The sequence below is a fragment of the Aquarana catesbeiana genome, linkage group LG01, assembly GCF_042186555.1.
Source record: "Aquarana catesbeiana isolate 2022-GZ linkage group LG01, ASM4218655v1, whole genome shotgun sequence".
Lineage (NCBI taxonomy): Eukaryota > Metazoa > Chordata > Amphibia > Anura > Ranidae > Aquarana > Aquarana catesbeiana.
In genome coordinates, this window is record NC_133324.1 from 110319396 (window position 1) to 110335253 (window position 15858).

At 40.9% G+C, this 15858-nt stretch overlaps 1 long non-coding RNA gene across 1 annotated transcript in view; it reads left to right on the forward strand.

The window, feature by feature from the left end:
* Positions 1 to 325: 325 nt before the first annotated feature.
* The window catches only part of LOC141106442 (uncharacterized), a 94580-nt gene continuing 79047 nt past the window's right edge, over positions 326 to 15858 (forward strand). Inside the window, exons 1-2 of the long non-coding RNA XR_012235744.1 lie at positions 326 to 422; positions 13250 to 13363. This is a non-coding gene — a long non-coding RNA (uncharacterized lncRNA). The remainder of the gene's footprint in view (positions 423 to 13249; positions 13364 to 15858) is intronic.

Genomic DNA, 15858 nt, shown 5'->3' on the forward strand with positions numbered 1-15858 from the left:
AAGATGCCATCGCATTTTGAGAGACCCGAACCTGGAACCAGTTACAGTTACAAAAGTTAGTTACAAAAAAAGTGTAAAAAAAAAAAAAAAAAAAAAGTAAAAAATAAAAAAAAACAAAAAAATATAAAATAAAAAAACAAAAAATAGTTGTCGTTTTATTGTTCTCTCTCTCTCTATTCTCTCTATTGTTGTTATGCTCTTTTTTACTGTATTCTATTCTGCAATGTTTTATTGTTATCATGTTTAATCCTGTTTGCTTTTCACGTATGTAATTTTTTTATACTTTACTGTTTACTGTGTTTTCTTGTTAACCGTTTTTTTTTTCAGGTATGCCATTCAGCTGCAGCGCGGTTTTATTTATCTTGACAGCTACAGCGTTTGCTCCCACAATACATAAAGCCTTGACTCCAGTGCTGTCGGAGGTGATTTTATTTTTTACTATGTTTTTTTTTTGTATTTGCTTTACAGGTTTGGTAAGTCTTACTGTTATACTGTAATGTTACTTTGTTTTATTGTTAACCATCATTTGCTTAGTAGGTACGGCATTCGGCTGCAGCGTGGATTTATTTATCTTGACAGCAACAGCGTTTGCTCCCACGATACATAAAGCCTTGACTCTAGCACTGTCGGAGGTGATTTCACCACCACAGTTACATACTTCAGCATATGTGCCGAAGCATGGGGAAAGCAGGGGCGGAGGAACGATTTGCTCCTAACTTTTGCGGGTGGATGCCCCCATGCTTCGGCATATATATATTTTAGGCACAGGTTGCGTTAAAAATTTTTTTATTTTTTACTATGTTTTTTTTTTGTATTTGCTTTGCAGTCTTACTGCAAGACTTACTTTGGTAAGTCTTCCTGTTAAACTGTAATGTTACTTTGTTTTATTGTTAACCATCATTTGCTTAGCAGGTACGCCATTCAGCTGCAGCGCAGATTTATTTATCTTGACAGCAACAGCGTTTGCTCCCACGATACATAAAGGCGTGACTCCAGCACTGTAGGAGGTGATTTCACCACCACAGTTAAAAACAAAACGGTGCATGTATGCCGATCATTAGAAGTGGGTGGATGAAGGGAGGTATTCTAATGGTGGGCATACACACCGATCAATCTCTTTTTTTTGTTCAGCCCACAGGCTGCATGAGAAAAAAGATTACAATATATGCCCAACAAGGACCAGCAACGTACTGGTATGTTACTGGACTTTGAGTGGTTATACCAGAATGATGCCTGCGGGTTTAGGTATCATCTTGGTATCATTCTTTTCGGCCAGCGGTCGGCTTTCATGTAAAAGCAATCCTAGTGGCTAAATAGCCTCTAGACTGCTTTTACAAGCAGTGGGAGGGAATGTCCCCCCCACCGTCTTCCATGGTTTTCTCTGGCTCTCCTGTCCCAACAGGGAACCTGAGAATGCAGCCGGTGGTTCCGCCAGCTGACCATAGAGCTGATCAGAGACCAGAGCAGCTCCAATCATCTCTATGGCCTAAGAAACCGGAAGCTACGAGAAGGGCTGTTTTTAAGGCAGGGCAAAAGGGAAGCTGCCCTGGGCCCTGTCATTGTTGTGGGGCCCAAAGCAGCTGCCTCATACTTGCCAACTATCCTGGTTTAAATTTCCTCGTCCCTTGAGGTTTTACTCCTGTGCTGTGTCCCAATATCTCAGTGTGAAGTGCTGCTACTAATGCTGCCCAGCTCTGCCCTATTGTTGTGTACTCACCTGCAGACCCTGTGTTTACACGTAAATTACTGGCATTCATATGTAAATACTGGCAGCATTCATATGTAAATAGCCGGCGGCATTGATAAGTATATCATGCCCCCCGGAGGTCATATCCACAGGATTCTCTAGAAACCAATCAACAAGCAGAAATCATGTGCTGTAACCTCTAGCAACTAATCAGTGAGCCATAATGTGTGCTGTAACCTCTAGCAACCAGTCAGTGAGCGGTAATGATACACTGTAACCTCTGGCAGCCAATCGCAATAGCTGCCTGATCTGATTCAGTAAACTGATTTTGAGTCTAGCTGCTATTTATTGTATGTCTCAGAGCATGTGGAGAGCAAAACTGCATGGGGGGGGGGGGCCCAAGAAAAGTTTTGCCCAGGGTCCAATCAATATTAAAGGCCCTGGCTACGAGCATTTCATGACTTAGATTTCGCCGGATATAAACAGCACCATTGGGAAATTGGGAAAGCCTTTATCACACCGATCTTGGTGTGGTCAGATGCTTTGAGGGCAGAGGAGAGATCTAGGGTCTAATAGACCCCATTTTTTTGAAAAAAGAGTACCTGTCACTACCTATTGCTATCATAGGGGATATTTACATTCTCTGAGATAACAATAAAAATGATAAAAAAAATATAAATGAAAAAAACTATTTAAAAATAAAATAAAAAAGCAAAATAAATAATGAAAAAAAACAAAACACAAAAAAGAAACACCCCTGTCCCCCCGTGCTCTTGCGCAAAGGTGAACGCACGCGTCGTTTTGACGTCATATGTAAACAGCAATTGCACCATGCATGTGAGGTATCACCGCTAAGGTCAGATGGAGGGCAGTAATTTTATTAGTAGACCTCCTCTGTAAATCTAAAGTGGTAACCTGTAAATGCGTTTAAAGGCTTTTAAAAATGTATGTAGTTTGTCGTCGCTGCACGTTTGTGCGCAGTTTTAAAGCATGTCCTGTTTGGTATGCATATACTCGGCCTAAGATCATCTTTTTTATTACATCAAACATTTGGGCAATATAGTGTGTTTTAGTGCATTAAAATTAAAAAAGGTGTGTTTTTTCCAAAAAAAAATGCGTTTGAAAAATCGTTATGCAAATACTGTGTGAAAAAAAAAATTAAACACCCACCATTTTAATCTGTAGGTCCTTTGCTTTAAAAAAATATATAATGTTTGGGGGTTCAAAGTAATTTTCTTGCAAAAAAAAAAAAAAAATTTTTGCACAAAGTTGTCACTAAATGATATATTGTTCAAACATGCCATGGGCATATGTGAAATTACACCCCAAAATACATTCTGTTGCTTCTCCTGAGTACGGGGATACCACATGTGTGATACTTTTTGGGAGCCTAGCCGCGTATGGGACCCCGAAAACCAATTACCGCCTTCTGGCTTTCTAAGGGTGTACATTTTTGATTTCACTCCTCACTGCCTATCACAGTTTCGGAGGCCATGGAATGCCCAGATGGCACAAACCCCCCCCCAAATGACCCCATTTTGGAAAGTAGACACCCCAAGCTATTTGTTGAGAGGTATGGTGAGTATTTTGCAGATTTCTCTTTTTGTCACAAAAGTTTTGAAATTTGAAAAAAGAAAAAAAAAAAAAAATTTTTCTTTTCTTTCTTCATTTTCAAAAACAAATGAGAGCTGCAAAATACTCACCATGCCTCTCAGCAAATAGCTTGGGGTGTCTACTTTCCAAAATGGGGTCATTTGGAGGGTTTGTGCTATCTTGGCATTTTATGGCCTTCGAAACTGTGATAGGTAGTGAGGAGTGAAATAAAAAATGTACTCCCTTAGAAATCCTGAAGGTGGTGCTTGGTTTTCGGGGCCCCGTACGCGGCTAGGCTCCCAAAAAGTCCCACACATGTGGTATCCCCGTACTCAAGAGAAGCAGCAAAATGTATTTTGGGGTGCAATTCCACATATAACCATGGCATGTGTGAGCAATATATCATTTAGTGACAACTTTTTGCAAATTTTATTTTTTTTTGTCATTATTCAATCACTTGGGACAAAAAAATAATATATTCAATGGGCTCAACATGCCTCTTAGCAATTTCCTTAGGGTGTCTACTTTTCAAAATGGGGTCATTGGGGTTTTGTACTGTCCTGCCATTTTAGCACCTCAAAAAATGAGATAGGCAGTCATAAACTAAAAGCTGCGTAAATTCCAGAAAATGTACCCTAGTTTGTAGACGCTATAACTTTTGGCATACCAATAAATATACGCTTATTGACATATTTTTTTACCAAAGATATGTGGCTGAATACATTTTGGCCTAAATGTATGACTAAAATTGACTTTATTGGATTTTTCTTATAACAAAAAGTAGAAAATATTTTTTTTCAAAATTTTCGGTCTTTTTTCTATTTATATTACAAAAAATAAAAATCGCAGAGGCAATCAAATACCATCAAAAGAAAGCTCTATTTGTGGGAAGAAAAGGATGCAAATTTCGTTTGGGTACAACATTGCATGACCGCGCAATTACCAGTTAAAGCAGCGCAGTGCCAAATTGTAAAAAGTCCTCTGGTCTTTGGCCAGCCAAATGGTCCGGGGCTGAAGTGGTTAAGCATTATTAAAATCACTTCTCCTGAAATAACGGTTGTTTTAAAAACTTTTTTTTGCATTGATACATGTCCCCTGGGGCAGTGCCCGGGTCCCCATAAACTTTTTAGGGCAATAACTTGCATATAAGCCTTTAAAATGAACACTTTTGATTTTTCATGTTCGTGTCCCATAGACTTTAATAGGGTTCGAATGTTCGCTCAAACTTTTTGTCCGTTCGCATGTTCTGGTGCGAACCGAACCTGGGGGTGTTCGGCTAATCCCTATTAACCAGTATTCTAATCAGTGATTAAGAAAGTAATTGGGAACAAAGAAACTTTTGCAACCAGCATATACCATTATTCATAAGTATATGGCTGCATGCCAGTATGGAAATAATGCAAGCTCTATATAAGGAAAAATTAATAATAGTACATACATCCAATGCACAAACCCCACCAATGCAAAACCCTATTGGTGGCGTGAAACATGTCCAAGGAGCTTAGGCTGAAGTCGTACCTTTACCATCCTGTATAGTGGCTGGGTTCCAGTGTATGGCGCTTCCACCTTCTGTCTTTCAAAAAACTAATAATAGTACATGCATCCAGTGCACAAACAGGTATTATCGCAAAAGGCCCAACAGGAGTCCTGGTGGAATTGTACACATATACCCAGGTATATATAGTTTTAGTCTTTGTGCCAGAGACCTGAAGGCAAGATCAGCATCGATAGTGAGATCCTCCAACCATTGTCCAACCAGCCTGGAATGCAGATTCTCATGAGCAGAACCTGTATTGTGGAACTGGAAATTGAGAGTCATTCTATTTACTCTGTTTCTTAGTCCCTTGTAATTTTCTAATCTGTCATGCAACCGGACCTCAAGCTACTAGAAGTAGCTCGTTGGATGCCTAACCTGGCTCCAACCTATGCTGGTTATTGAGCCCTGAATCAAGCTTTAGAATACCAGACCAGAAGGGCCAGGATTACCTAAAATATCAGCAGCTGCATATAAACGCTATTGTAATAAACAGGTACACACATGCCGTAGCACAGACCTAGCTATCTGGCATGTGAGTTAATAACAATATGACAGAGATACAGTACATCTGTCACAAGGATTTAGATACACACTCAAGAAGCTATGCGCAGCTGCAGTTAAACTATTAGAACATAGGAATACTTGCTTAATGGTCTCTGCTTCTGGTCTGGGTGAAATACAGCAGCTCTTTTGTGTGTGTGTGTGTGTGTGTATAATGTGGCTCAGTTGTCTGTGTCTACTTCCTAGAAACTCCCATGTATATACCATCATATTCCTCCAATTGGGGTTTATGACCCAGTTAGTAGGGACTAGAATTACCTGCGTGTAACCAACTAACTCTGTGGTAATTAATAAGCAAAGCTATTTAATTTTTTTTTGTTATTGTAGATAATACAATGGATGCTAGAGTGTTTTTCTTAAAAAGTGGATGTAAACCTGATTCAAGAAATTTGACCTAAGCACATTTATCTGTAGTGTTTCTCATCTCTCTCCAAAGCTCTAAGTCAGCATGATAACTTCTGACAAGTTCTCTGTCAACCAAGATACAACCAGCCTGAAATTTGTGTTGTGGGAGGTTGCTATAAATAGATTAGCAGAGAGCTTGTCTTGTCACAGCTCAGCTCTGCACATTCCTTCCTTTCTTTGCCTATGTGGAGTGGGGGTGTGTGCCTTTCCTCCAATCAGCTGTCTTGGCTGTATGCCAAGAATCCACTACCAGTGCTGAACAGGAAGAGAAAATTTCTAACATGATGTGCACTTTCTAAAGTATATATAAAGCTGAAGACAGCAGATATGCATGTAAAACTTATGTAGGGAGATTTGTTTCATCTCTGTGTATCATCTGAGGCTGTTCACTTCACTGTGTATATGTGAGGGTTTCCATCCACTTATTTATTTATTTCAGGTACTTATATAGCGCCATCAATTTACGCAGCGCTTTTACATATACATTGTATATTCACATCAGTCCCTACCCTCAAGAAGCTTACAATCTAAGGTCCCTAACTCACATTCATACATACTAGGGACAATTTAGACAGGATCCAATTAACCTACCAGCATGTCTTTGGAGTGTGGGAGAAAACCGGAGTACCCGGAGGAAACCCACGCAGGTACAGGGAAAACATGCAAACTCCAGGCAGGAGTGTCATGGTTGGGATTTGAACCAGCGACCCTTCTTATTGCTAGGCGAAAGTGCTATCCACTACACCACTGTGCCGCCCGCTTTAAGTCTTTGGGGTTGATTAACTCAAGGCAAACAGGCTGTTTACTTTGGAAGTGAATTCCCCCTGTGCTAGGGAATTTGCACCACAGCTTCATGAATGTGGTAAAGTTCTGTTGACTTCCATCATCCAGTCATGCCCGTGATGCTGGTTTTTTTTTTTTTTGCATGTGATTCAGTATTCTTTGCAAAGTGAAATTTCATTACATTCACTAAACTCTGGGGCAAATTTTCTTGCAAAGCTAACAGCGTGTTACCTTTAATAAATCAACAGCTTTGGGTCCATTCTGGAATAATTTGCCATGACCATACTTTCACATAGCACAGGCCCACTTGAGGGGGAGTGTAGAAGATGATGTCTATGAAAGTAATAGAGAGCATCATCAAAACAATATGTGAGGGTGACAAACAATCATTCACAATCAGGGCAAAAATTGCCGTACTTCCCCTATTATATGTGATTCCTATATCATCAGTGCCATCAGTGACATTAATGCATTATTTCTCCTAGTAATACCTCAATCAGAAAAAAAAAAATAATTATGGCCACTAGATGGTGCTGACAAAATTGGAACATAGGAAGTATGGCAATTTTCACCTTTATTGTGTGAATGTTTCACATCTTTACAATGCTTTATACATAGACCCCTAGGAGTATTTAGGTGACTGGAGGGACAATCTCTTGGTCAGGGCTGCTGCTGAAAATAAACAGCATTACTGACAATAGTAATGGAGCACTTTTTATGTAAAGAATTATAGAAATATTGCTGTTTGATTTGCATATATGTTTGTGAGTTTTTGAGTTGCCTCATGTTCTCCGTTAATGCCTCATTTGTACCACTTTACTACTTTAGTTGATGCCACTCTAACAAACATAAAAAATCTAGAGCTCTGCTACAGACATTCAGAGCATAGATGCTCTTTCATATCTCTCTTTAGCTGGGCATGTTTGGAATGATGCCTTTCACATCATTGACATGTTGTATGATCCCAGGAGATTAGAGAAGCTAAACAAGGTCATGTCTAGTCAGCATTTAAATAGACAGGACACACCAGCAGCAGAAGTTTCTGAACTTTATTCTAAACTTCATCCATTTTTTGTCTACAGAGGATTTTCTGGGACTGAGTTGTGTACCACATTTATTTTTTTATAAAAGGAAACTACAGTACATTTTAAGCATATGTTTGGTTTATTATTGTAATATTTATCAGAAAATGTTCCTATTTTTTTCTATTCCAATTTGTTGTTTAATATTCTGAAGGTAGCATATCATACAATGATGTGAAAATTCTCTTTCTAGTGCTCATCTCTAAATGAATAGGATTTCCTGCAAAAAGCAAACATGTAATTTCAAGCTGCAGCAAACAAAGCTGGAGCCCATAGTGCCAACACATTCTGTTAGCTTAGCACAGCCTTCCTCAACCTTTGCAGCAAAGAGGAACTCTTGAAATAACACTTGACTTTTTAACCCAAAGTCATGGAGGGTAGCTGCTTTATACTTTGCGAGGCCTCGCACACTTGTGGCCCAGACCCAGTCCATAGGAGGGTTCTGCTATACAGTGGGCCCTGACTTAGGGTCCCTGCCTCTAGACAAGTAGTCCATACAACCACCAATCCACCCCTCTGACAGAACCCCCTCTCCCAACTGGCTGCTTCTCCTTCCTTCAACTCAGAGCAAGCTTGTTGTTTTAGACTATGTGATTTATTATCGCTCTGTGCCTTTTAAGATTTGTTCCTTCTGTCTAATTGAACTCTCTCTCCCACGTAGTTCTGTATATTTCCCCTCCCCTTCCTCTCTCTGATTCATTGCTCAGTATACCATCATTGCTGTAACATCTTTACATGTGGCTTACAACTCCAACGTTTTTCTACCTATGAATATCCATCATTAAATGGAACATTCAAAAGGATCATCGTCTGTTTCTCCATACAGTGAGTTTATTCATTGAGTTAAGCTGTCTGAATTGATGCAAGCGATAAATAGATCGCCAGGTCATGTAAGCCCTATATATAGCTGAAGATAAAGTTATTGCCTTGTAGTTGAGTCAGAATGATGCTTATTCCTGGACAGTGAAACCAAAGTGGCTGTAGCGCTAGCACTGGTGAGAGGGCACTGCCGCCATAGACCTGTTACTCCTAGCAGAGACTGAGCACACAGGGACTGGTTATCTAACTGTGGCCTTTACCACTACATGCAGACTTTACTGGGACTGTACTTATGTGCACCACCATAAAGACTGGGCCACAATGCTAGCCAGATGAAGAACTAAGGCAAAGGACTGTCTCCTCAGATAGCTGCTCTACAAGAACTTTACTTGCTGTCTATAGTAAGGGGAACCTTGAACTCTTGTGTAGCCAGTCATAGAGAGTGCACTCAAGCAGTATTGTCTACTGTGTGCAGAAAAGTTATTGCAGTGTTGATCACCATTTCCATTAATCACTGTTATTTATGCTATTGCTTACTGCTGATTTGTAGATCAACAGGTACAGATCAATCCAACCATAAATATCCCTATTTTAAGCTGCTACAATATAGTTGATTCATTGTCTAGAAGATTGTGTTAGATCGACTCTCTACTTGTTCATTTTTACATACTGTCATCTACTTTACTTAACAATATATTGCGTTTCTTGTTCAGTAACCAGTTTGGTGTTTGCTTCCTGATACCGAACCATAGTGTGTGCATGATATTTACATTTGTGCTGATAATATTAGTGCAATACCCTTTTTGTTTACCCTGGTGTGTCAGAGGGGTTAAGGTCATACATAGAATCAAGGCCACAGAACAGAAAATCCAATCTATCAAGCGACTCCTGCAGGCGTAAATCTGTATTTAGTAACAGCTGTCAGTTGGTTTGGTTTAAAATGTAATGTATTTAAGCTTACCAGTCCTTAGATGCGGTGGTCGCTTTAGTTTTGATTTTCAAAGATTACAATATTTTCAGTAAAAACATGTTTGTACTCCAGACAGAGTGACAACCATTGGTACAGTGGAGAAATGAGTGAAGCCACAAAGGGACAGGACGTATGTTAATCATTTAGTTTTTGTTTTGGGGTTTAGAAAAGCTTTAAATAAGGCTTGGGCCAATGAGGTGATAATTTTTACCTGTTTCTGCTTGCTGTATCTCAGCTTGTTCATTGATATTGTTGTTAGATTTCTACTAAGAAGCAAAAACAAACACCTCATTGTAAGGGTTAATTGTGCTTAGATGTCTGGCCGATCAGTGAGAAACTGTCGGAGCCCCAGAAACACTCAAATGACCACAAGAGAAATTGGTTTCAAAGGATGCTCAGTTTAATAGTAGTATGGGCTGTACGTTTATACAGGATAAAGACAGAGAAAATTGCACAACTTAAAGGAGGGAGGGAGGACAGAGTTCATCACATAAGACATAAATCCTATATAAACATGTAGCATGACATCTCAAACATAATTTAAACTAGTTCATAGCTCATGAGATGCTGACAATTAATTTTGTCTGAAAACATAATTTCACAACCAGTTCTTACTGGAACCCACTTAACCTGTGGCCATTGTGACAAACAAGACCATAAAACAAAGTTATTTGTCTGACAGCTATTTTTAATGTCTCAGTCTTGTTAACTCTTTCTCGCCCTTCAATCCCCTCTTAAATCACAAAGAGATTTCACCATGATCACTTAATATTCTCTGTGTGGGATCCTTTCGTTGTGTTGTATGATTATAGATACATTGAATAAGCTTGAACAACATTTTATCAATAGGGAGGTTTGAGTCCTTTGGGCCCTCCACATTGGTTTCCCTCCTTTGTCTAGTTACTGTTCCATTAGAAGGTGGCTGCATATGGCCTTTAGGGCACCCAAGTCCTCAGGTAGATAGATACAGTTAGTGATGATCCATGTGGGCAAAAACACTATCAACCTTTAAACTTAAACTACGTAGAGGGTTCTTTACTGTAAGAGCAGCAATGATGCGGAATTCCCTTCCACAGGCGGTGGTCTCAGCGGGGATAGTTTCAAAAAACTATTAGATAAGCACCTGAATGACCGCAACATACAGGGATATACAATGTAATACTGATATATAATCACACACATAGGTTGGACTTTATGGACTTGTGTCTTTTTTCAACCTCACCTACTATGTAACTATGTAACCATGAGTGCCAGCATACAGAGTAGACACAAGGTTTTCCCAGAAGTCTGTGGTTAGAGAAGTGAGGTCATCTTTTTTAGAGTCTTTATCACCAGTTTCACTCATTCTTCAAGGATGTGCATCACCTGCTTCACCTCCTTTATCAGTGTCTTGCTTCTGGGTCCTTTGTGGTACTTTCTTTATCCTCTCGGCGTGGATCCATGCTCCGGATTGTTCCGTGAGGACAGCGGTTCTGGTTACTGCGACTACGCTAGTGGGTGGGCCGAAAGAGTAATCTTGCTTCATGGTCCGGTTCAGTTAGCGAATTACAACCACATCTCCAGGTTGGAACTTGTGTGTTGGTTCCTGTGAGGGTGATGGAAAAGAAGAGAATACTTTGCCATAGATGCCATTCAGCTTCTTAATCAAGTTTCTACAATATTCTTCCTGTATCAAACTCAGATCTTCCTGCTCTAGTACCAAGGGTTTCTTAATCCAGGGTGTGGAAAAAGGTCAACCCATCGAGATCTCAAAAGTGGACAAGTGATTGGTCTTGGAAGGGGTCATTCCTATTTCTGCTAAAACCGCAGGCAGCACAGTTTTCCATTTGGCAAATGTGTCACCCGTAGCCTTCCTTATTTTATCTTTAATCGTTCGGTTCATTCTTTCCATTATACCTGAACTTTGTGGGTGATATGGAATGTGGACTTTCCACTCTATTTGCAAAGTCTTAACTAGTTCCTGACATACCTTGGAGACAAAGGCTGGGCAAAATTTATTTGCAATGGACATCCCGACCTGGGTATTATTTCTTGTGTCAGGATTTTTATAACTGTCCTTGCATCTTCCCGGGTACATACAAAAACTTCTACCCACCTGGAGAACATGTCCACTAGCACTAACAAATATTCTTTTGCCCAATTTTGGCATGTGAGTGAAATCAATTTGTAGATGTGTAAAATGAGACGTAGGATACAGTAGATGTTCATGTTTGGGCTTGTTTGGTGTGTTTGGATTATTTCTGATGCATTCAATGCATCTGGACACAAAAGATTTATACAGGGGTAATAAATGTAGAATGTGGAAGTCTTGTGTTAACATTTCAGATGTAGCTTTCCATCTTTTATGTCCTATGCCATGGTACTGTGAGATGAATAAATGTGCACTTGCTTTTGGTATGTCTGGTTTCCCCTCTTTGGCAATGAGTCCTGGCTCAGGACTCATTGTCAGACCCTATTTATGCCAATAAGCCAGATCTTCTGGTGAAGCCATAGCCTGTAGGTCCTGCAAAACCTGTTCCCAGGGCAAAGTTGGGGGTGTAAGGGGGGGGAATTTGGATAAAAGCTGGGACCATCAAAGCAGCTTGTTTAGCAGCGGCGTTGGCGAGTGCATTTCCCTTTGAAATGTCATCAGTACAGTGTGTATGCGTTTTACAGTTAATGATAGCTATCTTACTAGGTAGGGTGATAGCCTCGAGCAGTGCGGTGACCAGGGAGGAGTGGAAGATGGATTTTCCATCGGCAGTAATGTAACCACACCTCTGCCAAATTACTTGGAAGTCGTGTGTGACTCCGAAAGCATATTTGGAATGTGTGTAAATGTTCACTTCTTGTCCTTTAAAAAGCTGACACGCTCTAGTGAGGGCAATAAGCTCTGCTGCTTTAGCTGATTGATAAGGGATGGGTTGTGCCTCTATCACTATGTCAGGTGGTTTTACCACTGCATAGCCTAAAGTAGTAGGTTAGATCATCGGGGCGAGAGCAAGACCCATTCACAAACACAGTGTGTGCTCCTTCTATAGGACTTGAAAGTAAATCAACTCGAGGTGATGTGTCCTGATGTACAATGTCTCAATCATGGGTGGGGACCAATTTGTCTGGTTCACCTTTTATCCCAAGCAGAGCATTCAAGATGTGGGGAGCCACTTAGTCGTTGTGCAGACATGTGTTGGGTATTAAGATTTTTTAGCAGATACACAATCTGGTGTGTGGTGTGTAGTTCCGTAGGATGACCTAATGAAAATGATGTAACCATTTCTACAGCCATGGCACAAGAAGCAAAAACCCTCAGACACGCTGGCATGCCTTGTACCAGAACTGGGACTACTCTAGAAAAAAAAAGGCTACAGGTCTCAGTTTTCCTCCATGCTCTTGTGCAAGGACCCCAGACATGGTTTTACAGTTGTCCCTTGCAAACAAATGAAACACTTTACAACATTCAGGTAATCCTAAACCAGGAGCTGTTACCGTAGCAATTTTAAGATACACAAAAGCATTAACCATTTCATCATTTCATTTCACAAGGTCAGGACTGTCAGGTAGAGCAGCTTGTCTCAGCAAGTTGTCATAGTAGGAGCAATCAGTTATCAATTGTAACCAATCATACCTAAGAAGGTTAACACTTCCTTCTTGGTATGTGGGTGGGGCAAACCCATGAGAGCCACAGCTCTCTTGTGACTGATTCTCCTTTCACCATGGGACAGAGTAAAACCAAGATATTCAACAGTTTCCTGACACCATTGCAGCTTTTCTTAGATACTTTGTGACCTGCCTGTGCTAGATGATCTAACAGTAAAACATAATCTTTCTGACAGGCTTCCTGGGAGGGACTACACAACAGTAGGTCATCGACATACTGAAGAAGGACGGAACCATGGCTAGGCACCCAGACTGTAAGGTGGCCTGGAGAGTTATTGAGTAGACTGCAGGTGAGTCTATATAGCCTTGGGGCAATCGATTCCAGGTTATTTGGCGCCCTCTATAGGAAAAAGCTAGTAGTAGTTGCGTCTTTTCCTCAACGGGGATGGAGAAAAAAGCGTTACTTAAATCAATAACTGAAAAACAGGTAATGAGAGATGACACATCAAGTACAATAGGGGCAATTGGAATGACAAGGTTATTGATGGCTCGGAGATCCTGCACAAACCTGTATGATCATCACTCTTTTTGACTGGGTTTATAGGAGTGTTATAAGGCGATATGATGGGTCTTAAAATTCCTTGTTTCAGGAATTGGTCAATAATTGGTCTGATGCCTTCCTCATTCTCTTTGGAGAGCTGTTACTGCTTGTGGTAAACTGGGGATACTCCTTGTTTTAGTCTGGCCTTATAAGGGGTACATGAAATGTAACCTACATCAAGGCTGTCTTTAGCCCAGAGGGGGTGGTCCTGTGGAAATAGGGGAGGGACTTCAGTTTGAAAGAACAATGGTGATTCTATGGCTACTCCCCCTCTTCGAGTCAAGAAAATTACAATTTCTAAGACTCCTTTTAAATCTCTACCTAAAAGATTTACCAGGCATGAAGGTATTATCCTAAATGAATGATGTAAGAGTACAGTTCCAGTGACAAAGTCAGTTTTCTCCTGCCTCCTTCATGTACTTCATGTCCTACTCGGGTTCTCCTGTGTACCATGGGAAAGCTTTCTTATCCCCTAGACAAAAGTCCCCTGACCATATCCATATGGAATTGGTCATTTGCGCCTGTGAGCGGGAAGGGTGAGCTACTGTACATACTTTCAGTCCATCCGGCCAGATAATCTATCATGTACCTGGTAGCAGAGCCTGATGGGATGAGGAAGGCCTCTCTTACACCTCTGACTCGGGGCCCCTGATAGTGTAGACAGGAGGCGCAGTAGTGCAGAGTCACACGAGTACCAGAAAGTCTTGCTAGCAGCAGGGCGGATGTCCTTGTTGGGCAGGTGAAGTCGTCAGATGGCTTCGGCAGGTAGGCAGGCAGCTGGCGCTGGCGACAGCAGGCAGGGTAGCAGGGTTAGGTAGGTTGGGTCATACACAGACTTGAAGAATTGGGTACAGATCACAGACAGGAACATAGTCAGGAAGCAAGCTGGGTCTGGAACCGATCAGTGGAATTGGAGCCAAAGGAGCAGATAGAAGAATGGTCAGTGGAAAAGCCGAGGTCAATGCAGGTGGAGTTCAGGGAATGGTCAAGACAAGCCGGGTTGATAACTGGAAGCAGGATTCAGGTTCACAGGATGCCAGATACACAGGAGGCTGAAGACAAAGCAGCATTGAATCTGAGCACTGTCTGGGTTTAAATAGTCTATTTGGCGCCAGTGTCTGTCACAGGTACACGCAAACGTCGGTGTGCACAGGATTGCGCGATGGCTTGTGTTTGCGCACAAGTTCGCGCATGTGCATATCTATTAGCCAGTGCACAATTGTTACGAGCATGAAAGGGAATCAGTTTTAGCTTGTGCCCAATAGTTTTTCCAGATGGATTATTGTGTTTGCTGGCATGTGCATCCTGACATTGTCTATGAAAGGATTTATCAAAAAATATTCCGTTCCACATACTCTGGCCACATAGTCTTTACATGTCTCTCCGGGATTAGGTGGGGGGTATTCTTTATTTCTTCCCTTACCCATTCTGAATTTGGTTACAAACTTATACAAACTTACCAAGGGTCATTGTCTCGCCTTACAAGACCCTCTTGCAATGTACAACAATAATATAAGCTCTAAACAATATTCTTATACTCTATACAGCGATAGAAAGAGAAGCAAAAGGTTGGTAGACTCCCCCTGATTGTCTATTCGGCTCCTCCCTTTGGAGCCTCTATATTTACTATTTTCAAATCAGTCTCCCAAAGACTATTACTTTAATGTGCTTCCCAAAAGCACGGCAGTTTCCAATTAACCTCTCTACAATTTTGCACTATACAAGGATGCGTTATTGTAAAAACCAAGGCAAGAAGAACAGCGTCAACAAAGCAGACACGATTCACTTACCTCAGATGACCACCGCATTCCACCTGCTGCCACCAGCGCCGTAAGGGTCAATTCTGCTTAGATGTCTGGACGATCAGTGAGAAACTGTCGGAGCCCCGGAAGCACTCAAATGACCACAAGAGAAAATGGTTTCAAAGAATGCTCAGTTTAATGGTAGTATGGGCTGTACCTTCATACAGGATAAAGACATAGAAAATTGCACAAATTAAAGGAGGGATGAAGGACAAAATTTCACAATCAGTTCTTACCGGAACCCACTTAACCTGTGGCCATTGTGACAGACAAGACCCTAAAACAAAGATATTTGTCTGTCAGCTATTTTTAATGTCTCAGTTTTGTTAACTCTTTCTCACCCTTCATTCGTTGATCATAATGTTATCTCTCTTGCAGCACCAACAAAAGGGCATGTCTTTTCCAGTGAGCAAAGTTTTCAGTTCTAGATAACCTCATGCCA